The sequence below is a fragment of the Nomascus leucogenys genome, chromosome 19, assembly GCF_006542625.1.
Source record: "Nomascus leucogenys isolate Asia chromosome 19, Asia_NLE_v1, whole genome shotgun sequence".
Classification (NCBI taxonomy): domain Eukaryota; kingdom Metazoa; phylum Chordata; class Mammalia; order Primates; family Hylobatidae; genus Nomascus; species Nomascus leucogenys.
The window spans coordinates 32,276,505-32,287,597 of NC_044399.1; the positions used below are offsets into that span (position 1 = coordinate 32,276,505).

An 11,093-nucleotide genomic window follows, 5' to 3' on the forward strand; every position below is an offset into this window, starting at 1 on the left:
GAAGGAGGACGAACGCCACTTGTGACAGTTACTACGGGACTGAACAAAAGAGGACGAACTCAGAAATGAAAACTTAAGACAAAAGAATCTACTTTAAAGAAGGGGTCCTTGCTTTTGCTTCTAGTGAGCAAGGGCCTTGAGCTTCCACAGCCCTCCATATTTATTGGGTAGAAAGAGCAGGGAGGAGCAGGTAACCTTTGGTCAGCTGCTTGATTTATCACAGGTTCACATAATTGCTGACAGGCTTCAGGTGTGCCTGTAGATAATCACAAACACTGCACCTGGGGTGTGACTGCCCTCAGCATTCCTTCTGGGTGGCAGACGCAGTTTGTCAGTTTGCCAACATTCTGCATTTATGAAAACAGTTTGCTGTTTGCTCATATAGCCTCCAGTGGTATACTGAGTTGATCCTGACCCTCATTCTTTTGGCCTCCAATATCTCCCCCTTTTTGTTTTTACATTAATTGAACAAAATCTGTCATGTTATGGGGGTTGATGTCAGTGTGACTCTGGTCAGTCCTCATTCTGTCTTTGCACTCAGGTTCAACTGGCTCATGGCTCATACCAGGGGAACCAGGCCCATGGTTGGGATCCATGGGTCCCTCCAGTCTCCTGTTCCATGTTTGCACACACCTTGAGGGCACCCACACGGTTTGTCCATCTCCTATAAAAACATAAGCATACCCTCATCCCCACGTTAGTAAATCTATAGGCAGTGGGAAACATATTCTGAGGTTCCTTAATGCTTTTCCTACAAAATGCTGACATAACGTAGGACTGCTGAGCATGCCTTGAGGTAAAACTTTCCATTGATAATGAGAAACAGGCTTTCTCCAATCAACAGAAGGCACAGAAAACAAATCGAGGCTTATCCTTCTCGTGTAAGGGTATAGTAAAAAAAATCTCCAAGATCCATTACTGCCAGAGGCCAGTCTCTTGCTCCCGTATCCATAAGCCCACAAAACTTTTAATTTGCACTGCACAAGTGGGTCTACTAGATGCTATTGGTTGTGATAGATAAATGTCCCTCTGAGTTGTACTTCCAAATCCTTGATTCCCTTGTTTCTTCTTTCGTGGAGAAGGGTGTAATTTGCAGGGGATAAGCAACAGTTGAGCAATATATTCTCCCAGTTCAAAACCCAAAGATCTTGTAACATTACCACTACTTGAATTTCTCCTTCATAATCCGAGTCAACAACTCCTGGGACTACAGTAATGTCCTGTAAGTTAAGACAGCTTTTGCCTAAAATTAATCCCATGTATCCTGTTGGCAAAGGTCCACAAATACCAGTGGGAATCTTGGTGGATTTGTCTCCTCCAACTAACGTAACCCATTCGCTGACTGGGAGACCCAATCCTGTGCTTCCAGGTGTTCCTGGGGAGAGGGAATCAATGTGCCTCCGGAAACCCGCCCCTAAATGAGTTGTGGCCTGAACTGGGAATGCCGTCATTGTTTGAGGTGCCCGGGTCCAGGCCCCCTTCTCATTTCCCCACAGGGGGGTGCTGTTTTGTTGAAATTCTGAATGGCATTGATTAGCCCAATGATTTCCTTTATTGCAAGGAGGGCAAAGTCCTGGTGTTTTTTCCATTGTGGGGGAGGGAACGGTATTATAAGATCCCTTCTTTCCAGAGATCTGACGGCATTCTTTTTTGAAATGTCCAATTTTTCCACAATTATAACATTTTCCCACTTTAGGGTTTGAACCTTGGCTCCTTTTAGGTTTATCAACTACTAAATTAGCTATTGCTTGAGCCAACATTGCAGAGCGATGAAGCTCAATTCACACATCTTGACAAGCTCTGAGAAAATTTCGTAAGCTTCTTGTACATCTCACAGGTGCCAGTGCACGTTTGCAATCCAAGCCAAAGTCAAAGTTAGTATTTCTGCAGCCACAAAAGAAGACGGTACAGGCCAATCTTCACCCTCCCTCTCGTGTTCACCACCCTTGATAGGTGCTGTGGGTGGGGCAAAAAATTCTTTCAAATTTTGAAATAATGACAAAAGGACAGTACGGACCAAACTCCAAACAGAAAAAATGGACAAATTCTGCCCCATGTTACCCTGATTCAGAAACTTCCCGCTCCCAGTACCTCTTTAGGGCGCTGACATTATATCCCAGTACTTCTTTAGGGCACTGACCTTATATCCACTGCCAGCAGACTGGTTCCGGGGTTTCTCGTTCGTCTGGTCAGTTTCACTTTCTCTGCTCCAGCAGACCTTCCTCGTTCATGTCCCTGTCTGTCTCTGCTAGTCTCTACTAGTCCCTGCAAGTCCCTGCTTATCTCTGTCTGTCCCTGTCTGTCCCTGTCCCTGTTCTTCCCTGTTTGGGCACCGCTTGTGACAGTTACTACGGGACTGAACAAAAGAGGACGAACGCAGAAATGAAAACTTAAGACAAAAGAATCTGTTTTAAAGAAGGGGTCAGGGGGCTCTTTGCTTCTAGTGAGCAAGGGCCCTAAGCTTCCACAGCCCTTCATATTTATTGGGTAGAAAGAGTAGGGAAGAGCAGGTAACCATTGGTCAGCTGCTTGATTTATCACAGGTTCACATAATTGCTAACAGGCTTCAGGTGTGCCTGTAGATAATCACAAACACTGTGCCTGGGGCGTGACTGCCTTCAGCATTCCTTCTGGGTGGCAGATGCAGTTTGTCAGTTTGCCAACATTCTGCATTTATGAGAACAGTTTGCTGTTTGATCATATAGCCTCCAGTGGTATACTGAGTTGGTCACGACCCTCATTCTTTTGGCCTCCAACACACTTGTATGCTTATCGTAGCACTATTCACCATAGCAAAGATATGGAATCAACTTAGGTGTCCATCAGTGGTGGATTGGATAAAGAAAATATGGTACATGTACACCATGGGATATAATGCAGCCATAAAAATAATGAAATCGGCTGGGCATGGTGGCTCACTTCTGTACTCCCAGCACTTTGGGAGGCAAAGGCGGGTGGATCACCTGAGGTCAGGAGTTGGAGACCAGGCTGGCCAACATAGTGAAACCCTGCGTCTACCAAAAATACAAAAATTAGCCAGGCATGGTGGTGCGCGCCTGTAGTCCCAGCTACTCAGGAGGCTGAGGCAGGAGAATTGCTTGTATTGCAACCTGGGAGGCAGAGGTTACAGTGAGCCAAGATCATGCCACTGCACTCCAGCCTGGGTGACAGAGTGAGACTCTGTCTCAAAAAACAAAAAACAAAACATGTCCTTTGCAGTAACACGAATACAGTTGGAGGCCATTATCTTAAGCAAATTAACATAGAAACAGAAAATCAAATACCATATGTCTTCACTTATAAGCGGGAGCTAAACATTGGGTACACATGGACATAAAGATGGCAACAATAGACACTGAGGACGATGAGAGGAGGGAGGGAGGGAGGGAAGGAGGGAGACAAGGGTTGAAAAATGACATATTGGCCGGGCACAGTGGCTCACGCCTATAATCCCAGCACTTTGGGAGGCAGAGGCAGGCGGATCACCTGAGGTCAGGAGTTCAAGACCAGCCTGGCCAACATGGTGAAACCCTGTCTCTACTAAAAATACAAAAATTAGCCAGGTGTGGTGGCACGCACCTGTAATCCCATCTACTTGGGAGGCTGAGGCAGGACAATCACTTGAACCTGGAAGGTGGAGATTGCAGTGAGCCAAGATCGTGCCATTGCACTCCAGCCTGGGGGACACAGCAAGACTCTGTCTCAAAAAGAAAAGAAAAGAAAAGAAAAACTACATATTGACGACATATTGGGTTCTCTGTACACTATTTGGGTGACAGGTTCAATAGAAACCCAAACCTCAGCATCACACAATATGCCTATGTAACAAACCTGCACGTGTACCCCCTAAAAATCTAAAATTAAAAAAAAAAATGCCTGCACCCAGGTGTCTGCGAGCATTCATGGGGCTAGAGGACTCAGACATGCTGTGGCTAATCCACTTAGCTCCACCTGGAACTTGTGTAGCCCCCAGCAGATCCCTCTACCTCTCTGGGCTTCAGGTTCATCTTCTGTAAAAGTGTCATGGGCCCTCCCAGTGGTAACACTAGGATTGCTTCCAGATGCTCAAAAACAGGGGCCATATGTGACATCAAAAGACCACCCAAGGGCAATGTTTGGCAAATCCTTCAGGGTTAAGGGATCATCTTTCTTCCTACCTGAGTTATTCAGCGGAGCTGTGTGCCACTCCTTCGGGATCATTGAGGATTCTCAGGAGCTTTGGCGGTTCCCTTCTCCCTGCAATGGCCAGATGAGCAACCACCCTTCCTTTGATTTCCCCAAAGCATCCATGGGGGTTCATATCACCTCATAGTTCTGATGGGAATTTGCCATTGATTATTAAACATCTCTATTCCAAAGAGCCTCTGACCATTCCTAGCACAAAGAATGTCTTTCTGGTAAACTTCTTCTCTTTTGGTCCCTTGCCTCCACCATGTTGCTGGGTCCTCTCTGTCCGCTCTTTTTTTTCTCTCATTTCTGGAGAACTTTCTTCCCATTTCCTGGGGCATTCCTGGAAACTCAGTATTTCTCTACTAAGCAACTCTGCACTTGTATTTCTGTCCCAATCCAGTGGTTCTCAATTCTGGCTGCCCGTTAGGATCACCTGGGGGGTTAAAAAAACAATTGTCCAGGCCCTTCTCCAGGTCAATTAGATCAGAAGTTCAGGAGGGGCCAACCCTTGTAACAACCACCACATCTCAGCAACTTAATAACTTTGTTACTCATTTCTTGCTCACATGACATCTCATGTATGTTGAGTAGTGCTACTAGCATTGATTCAGGGATCTAGCCTCTTTCCATCTTGTGACTTCATTTTTTTTTTTTTTTTTTGAGATGGAGTCTCACTCTGTTGCCCAGGCTGGAGTGCAGTGGCACAATCTTAGCTCACTGCAACCTCCGCCTGCCGGGTTCAAGCAATTCTGCTGCTTCAGCCTCCCGAGTAGCTGGGACTATAGGCGTGCACCACCATGCCTGACTAATTTTTTGTATTTTTAGTAGAGACGGGGTTTCACCATGCCAGCCAGGCTGGTCTCGAACTCCTGACCTCGTGATCTGCCCGCCTCAGCCTCCCAAAGTGCTCAAAGTGCTGAGATTGCAAGCGTGAGCCACTGCGCCCAGCCAACACTTTATCTTTAATGAGTGGACTCCATAGGTGTCATTGAAGAGGAAGATAGTTTTTTGTTTTTTTTTTGAGATAGGGTCTTTGCTCTGTCACCCAGGCTGGAGTGCAGTGGTGCAATCATGGCTCACTGCAGCCTCAACCTCCCTGACTCAAGCAAACCTCCTGCCTCAGCCACTTGAGTAGTTGGGACTACAGGTGCATGCCACTGCGCCTGGCTAATTTTTTTATTTTTTGCAGAGTTGGGGTCTTCTTTGCTTCCCAGGCTGGTTTCGAACCTTGAGCTCAAACAGTTCTCCCGCCTTGGCCTCCCAAAGCTCTGGGATTACAGGCATCAGCCATCACGCCTGGCCCATGGTTTCTTTTAATTTGGTCTTGAGGTCTCTCTTGACAGTGGCCATAACCTGAGACAGCAATTTTCTTTCTTCCTTTTCTTATCTTTTTTTTTTTTTTTTTTGAGACCGAGTCTTGCTCTGTCACCCAGGCTAGAGTGCAGTGGTGTGATTTCAACTCACTGCAGCCTCCACCTCCTGGGTTCAAGTGATTCTCCTGCCTCAGCCTCCTGAGTAGCTGGGATTACAGGCATGTACCACCATGCCCGGCTAATTTTATATTTTTAGTAGAGACGGGGTTTCACCATATTGGCCAGGCTAGTCTCAAATTCCTGGCCTCAAGTGATCCACTGGATTCAGCCTCCCAGAGTGCTGGCATTACAGGTGTGAGCTACTGCACCCAGTCTGAGATAGCAATTTTCTAGGAGAGCCCCAATCAGGGGAAAGTTAAGTTACAGTGTGTAGGTCAGGTGAGACCCAATGAGAAAGTGAAACCCAAATGCATGAAACAGAAGAAATTTATTACTTACAGGTCCCAGAGACATTAGGGGCATCTACCGGTTGCCAATGGGAAGTCTGGAGGTGGAAAGGAGCTCAACCAGTGGGTGGGAGCAGGAGAGAGAGGGTGACGGACCTTGGGCCAAAGCCTTTATCAGAGTCCAAGGGTTTACCCAAGCGAGTTTCCCGTAGAGAGTTCTAATTGATGGGTTTAGAGCAAGCAGGCACGAGTTCCATGGAGTCATGCTGTGACTGTGAGGTAGTCACTGTGGCATATTTGCACAGTCCCTGTGTAAGAGGGTTAGTAGGGGAAGTCAGGTCGTATCTAGCTGTCTCATAGAGAGGTGGTCACCAAGAAGTGGTTGTATGAAGCAGGAAATGGGATCGACCATATTGAGGAACTGTGAGAACTGGAAACTGTGGCTGGAAGGGTGAGTAAGCCCTGCTTCTGATATGAGAAAGTCCAGCTTATATGTAAAATGGATGCCAAGGCAACATAAAATTATAAGAATTCACTACACCAAAAGAGGGCTTTCACCAAAACCTGATCATGCTGGCACCCTGACCTACAGAACTGTGAGAAATCGATTTCTGTTGTTGAGAAGCCACCAACACTATGACACTTTGTTATAGCAGCCCAAATTAAGATAAAGACCTAAATAAATAGAGTTATACTATACTCATGGGTTGGAATCAATGTTGTTCAGGGGTCAATTCTCCCCAAATTGATCTATGTAATCAATGTAATCCCAATCAAAATCCCAGCAAGCTTTTTTTGGTATAAATTGATAAGCTGCTGCTAAAATCCACATGCAAATACTAGAAATCTAAAAGAGCAAAAACAACTTTGATAAAGAACAAAGTTGGAGAATTTATACTACTTGATTTTGAGACATATTATAAAGCTACAGCAATTAAGACAGTGTGGTATTGGCATAAAGATAGATAAATAGGTCAGTAGAACAGAAAAGGCCAGAAACAGACCCACACAAATATATTTAACTGATTTCAACATAGTGCAATGTCAATGCAGTAGAGAAAGGACAAGGTAGCCTTTTCAACAAATGGTGCTGGAATAGTTGGATATATCCATACACAAAAAAAGGAAGAAGATGAAGTAAGAAAGGAGGAGGAGGAGGAGAGAAGAAGAAGAAGAAGAAGAGGAAGCAGAAGCAGAAGAAGAAGAAGAAGAGGAAGAGGAAGAGGAAGAAGAAGAGGAAGCAGAAGCAGAAGAAGAAGAAGAAGAGGAAGAGGAAGAGGAAGAAGAAGAGGAAGAGGAAGAAAAGTTGTTTAACTCTTACTCACACATATATGAAAATTAACTCAAGTTCAATCATATCATAAGTCTGAATGTAAACCCTAAAACTATAACACTTCTGGAAGAAAACACAGGAGAAAATCCTTGTGACCCTGGGTTAGGCAAAGATTTTTTAGATACAACACCAAAAAGCATGGTCCATAAAAGAAAAAGTTGACACACTGAACTTCATCAAAATGTCAAACTTCTGCTCTGTGAAAAACTTCTTTTTTTCCCTTTTTCAGTGCAGCAAGCTAAGAAGACCTTTTTAAGAGAATGAAAAGACAAGTCACACACTGGGAGAAGATAACTGTAAATCACATATTTGATGAAGGATTTATTTCTAGAATATATGAAGAGCTCTCTAAACTCAATAAAAATAGATGAAATATTTGAACAGAAATTTCACCCAAGAAGATAAATGGATGGCAAATTAGCACACAAAAAGATGCTCAAAGTCATTAGTTATCAGGGAGATACAAATTAAAGCTACAATTTTGGTGCAGTTTATACAATTATTAGAATGGTTAAAATGAAAAAGGCTGATAGCAGCAAGTGTCAGTGGAGGAACTGGAATTCTCCTACATGGCTGGTGGGAATGCAAAATGTTATGACCACTTTGGAAAACATGAGCATATACCTACCATATGGCCCAGATGTTCCACTCCGAGGTATTTACCCAAGAGAAGTGATAGCACGCAAAGACTTGTACATGAATATTCATAGCAGCTCAATTTGTAATAGCCCCAGACTGGAAAGAACCCAAATACCCATCGACTGGTGAATGAGGATGGGAGTGAGGCAGGATTACAAAGGGGCAGAAGAAAACTTTTGGGGGTGATGGATATATTCATTATCTTGATTGTGGTGACTGTTTCACAGGTATATACATAATACAAAACTTATCCAATAGTATACTCTAAACACGTGCAATTTATTGAATGCCAACTATACTTTTTTTTTTTTTTTGAGACAGAGTTTCACTCTTGTTGCCCAGGCTGGAGTGCAATGGTGTGAGCTTGGCTCACTGCAGCCTCCACCTCCCGGTTTCAAGCAATTCTCCTGCCTCAGCCTCCTGAGTAGCTGGGATTACAGGCACGCGCCACCATGCCCGGCTAAGTTTGTATTTTTGGTGGAGACAGGGTTTCACCATACTGGTCAGGCTGGTCTCAAACTCCTGACCTCAGGTGATCCGCCAGCCTCAGCCTCCCAAAGTGCTGGGATTACAGGCATGACTCAATGTGCCTGTCCCCAGTTATACCTTAATAAAGCTGTTAAAAATAGTAATTAACAATGATGTCCAGTTTGTTGGAAAAAAAAAAAGAGAGAGAGAGAGAAAGGACAGAATTAAAAACTAGAAGAAAATGGTCTGCAAGATAGGAGCGAGTGATGGGAGTTAAAGGGTTTGGGGATCCTATATTATTCAAGGAAAAATTAAGGATTGTGAGGATATTAACTGTAGTCTTTGTTGAAAATCTATGTATAATACAAAGTTCAAGATTCAAAATAGAGGATATAACCTCCATACTGTAGAAGGAAAAAGAATGGCATAAGAAAACAAAAATAGAACTTAGTCAATCCAAAAAAAGGCCAGAAAGACAACAAGGAAAGGGCCACTGGTTTTGTCCCTTCTGTCCCAGCCCATGTGTGATTGCAGATGGGCAGATCTGCTGCTTTGCATCAGACTCAGGGCCTCAGCACTCACATCCAGCCCCATGGTGCCATCCCAGCTGTCAGCCCCCGGTGCTTGCTTGCCACACCTTGAAGTGATACTGGTGGAGAGCTCTTCCCTGCTCCTGGGAAGACTCCCCCAAAGCACATCACAGCCTCTTGCATGTCTTAGGCACTTTCCACCTTCTCTGTTTCTGTTTTCTTTCCCCTATATGCCCCTCCCTTACCCACTTCCTGGATGAATTTACAAATTTCTCATCAATAGACCTCAATGGATTAGAATCATAATCTCCAATTCTTTCTCAAGAGTAAGGTGGGGAAGAGAGGCCTTAAATAATCCATTTTGGTGTTAAAATGTTTCTTTTTGGCCGCCCGCATGGTGGCTCACACCTGTAATCCCAGCACTCTGGGAGGCTGTAGGGGGTGGATCACCTGATGTCAAGAGTTTGAGACCAGCCTGGTCAACATGGTGAAACCTCGTCTCTACTAAAAATACAAAAATTAGCCGGGCGTAGTGGTGTGCACCTGTAGACCCAGCTACTTGGGAGGCAAGAGAATCGCTTGAACCCGGGAGGCGGAGGTTGCAGTGAGCGAGATTGTGCCATTGTACCCTAGCCTGGGCGACAGAGCAAAAACTCCATCTCAAAAAAAAAAAAAAAAGAAGTTTCTTTTAAGGAAATAGCTGGACTGGTAAGTGACAGTTTGTTATTTTTGTTATATTTACTGTCCTAATTTGGCAAAACTAAATGTTTGCAATTCTTCGATGTTCCTTCAATTGTTTCTGAAGTTTTACCTCCCAGCAAAAGTCCCTCATTCTCAGGATAGGTGAGCAGTGACTTGTTGCTTCTTTTTGTTTAAGGGGATTGAATAAAATCTCACGTAAACACCAAAGACTGCAGATCTGAGTATTCAAGTACAAACAAAAAACCAAGGTGTATCAAAATGGGGGATTGCAAAGTGGCAACTGGTAAGGGAGTGGTCTTTCTCCCCTACCTGTCAGGAGGGAGCTGGGCCCTTTTGGTGGTACTGTGGGAATAAGAGAGTGTCTCTGCGTAATATTTGCATGTCTCATAAATGCACTGAAACTTGGAATTCCATGGATGCCAATCCTAGGTTGCCTGGGAGAGAGCTCTGCCTCTCAAAATATGCCAACTTATTTAGCCTAGTCTGCGAATGGGCAAGGGATGGGAGTGGGATGGCCGAGCTGACCGCCTCCTGGTTCCCAGGAAGCCCCGGCTCCAGTAGTTGAGGAGAGATTCAGAGCACAGGAGGGTTCTTTCCTTCCAGGGAAACTCCAGCCAAGGGATTTTTCAGGGGGGAAGCCTGCTTTTGATGCACTTCTCGGGTGCATTCTGACAGTGTGTGTGCCCAGGTCCCAGCAGAAGATTTGGGACCATCTGAAACTTGCTGCTCCCTATGTCCCAAACACCTTGGCACACACAGTGCCTGGAGCCTGGGTGCAGCACACAGAGCTCAGGCCTGGGAGCTCACGCTCCACCTGGAGAAGGTACTTGGTGCAACCCCAGCCCAGGGGCCTTGGGCACAGGCTGCACCTTCTGGTGAGCTGCTCTAGCTTCATCAGACCAGTTCCTCCCAGTCCCGCCAGGCCCTCGAGGTTCTGACCACAGGGCCATTATTGAACTGTTTCTCCTGCCTTTCCAGCAGGGACAGGTGCAGAGGACTTCAAGAAACATTGATTGCAAGGGTCTGGCGGGAGTGAAATTGGTGCTGCCACTCCAGAAAGCTGTTTAGCAAGAGGCATCAGTAATTTCAAAAATGTTCACTCCCTATGACCTGGCACTTCTATGCATGCAAATCCTTCTTTAAGAAATCTCCCGGCCAGGTGCAGTGGCTCATGCCTGTAATCCCAGCACTTTGGGAGGCTGAGGCAGGTGGATCACTTGAGGTCAGGAGTTCAAGACCTGGCCAACATGGTGAAATCCCGGCTCTACTAAAAATTCGAAAATTAGCGGGGCTTGGCGGCAGATGCCTGTGGTCTCAGCTACTTGGGAGGTTGAGGCAGGAGAATGGCTTGAGTCAGGGAGGTGGAGGTTGCAGTGAGTTGAGATTGTGTCACTCAACTCCAACCTGGGCGACAGAGCAAGACTCTGTCTCCAAGAAAAAAAAAAAAAAAAAAGAAAAAGGAAAAGAAATCTCCCAATGCAGATAACCCCCC

At 45.2% G+C, this 11,093-nt stretch overlaps 1 protein-coding gene across 1 annotated transcript in view; it reads left to right on the forward strand.

Moving 5' to 3' along the window:
- The window catches only part of MPP2 (membrane palmitoylated protein 2), a 52,663-nt gene that overhangs the window by 33,066 nt on the left and 8,504 nt on the right, over window positions 1-11,093 (forward strand). The gene's annotated exons all lie outside the window — the stretch shown is intronic.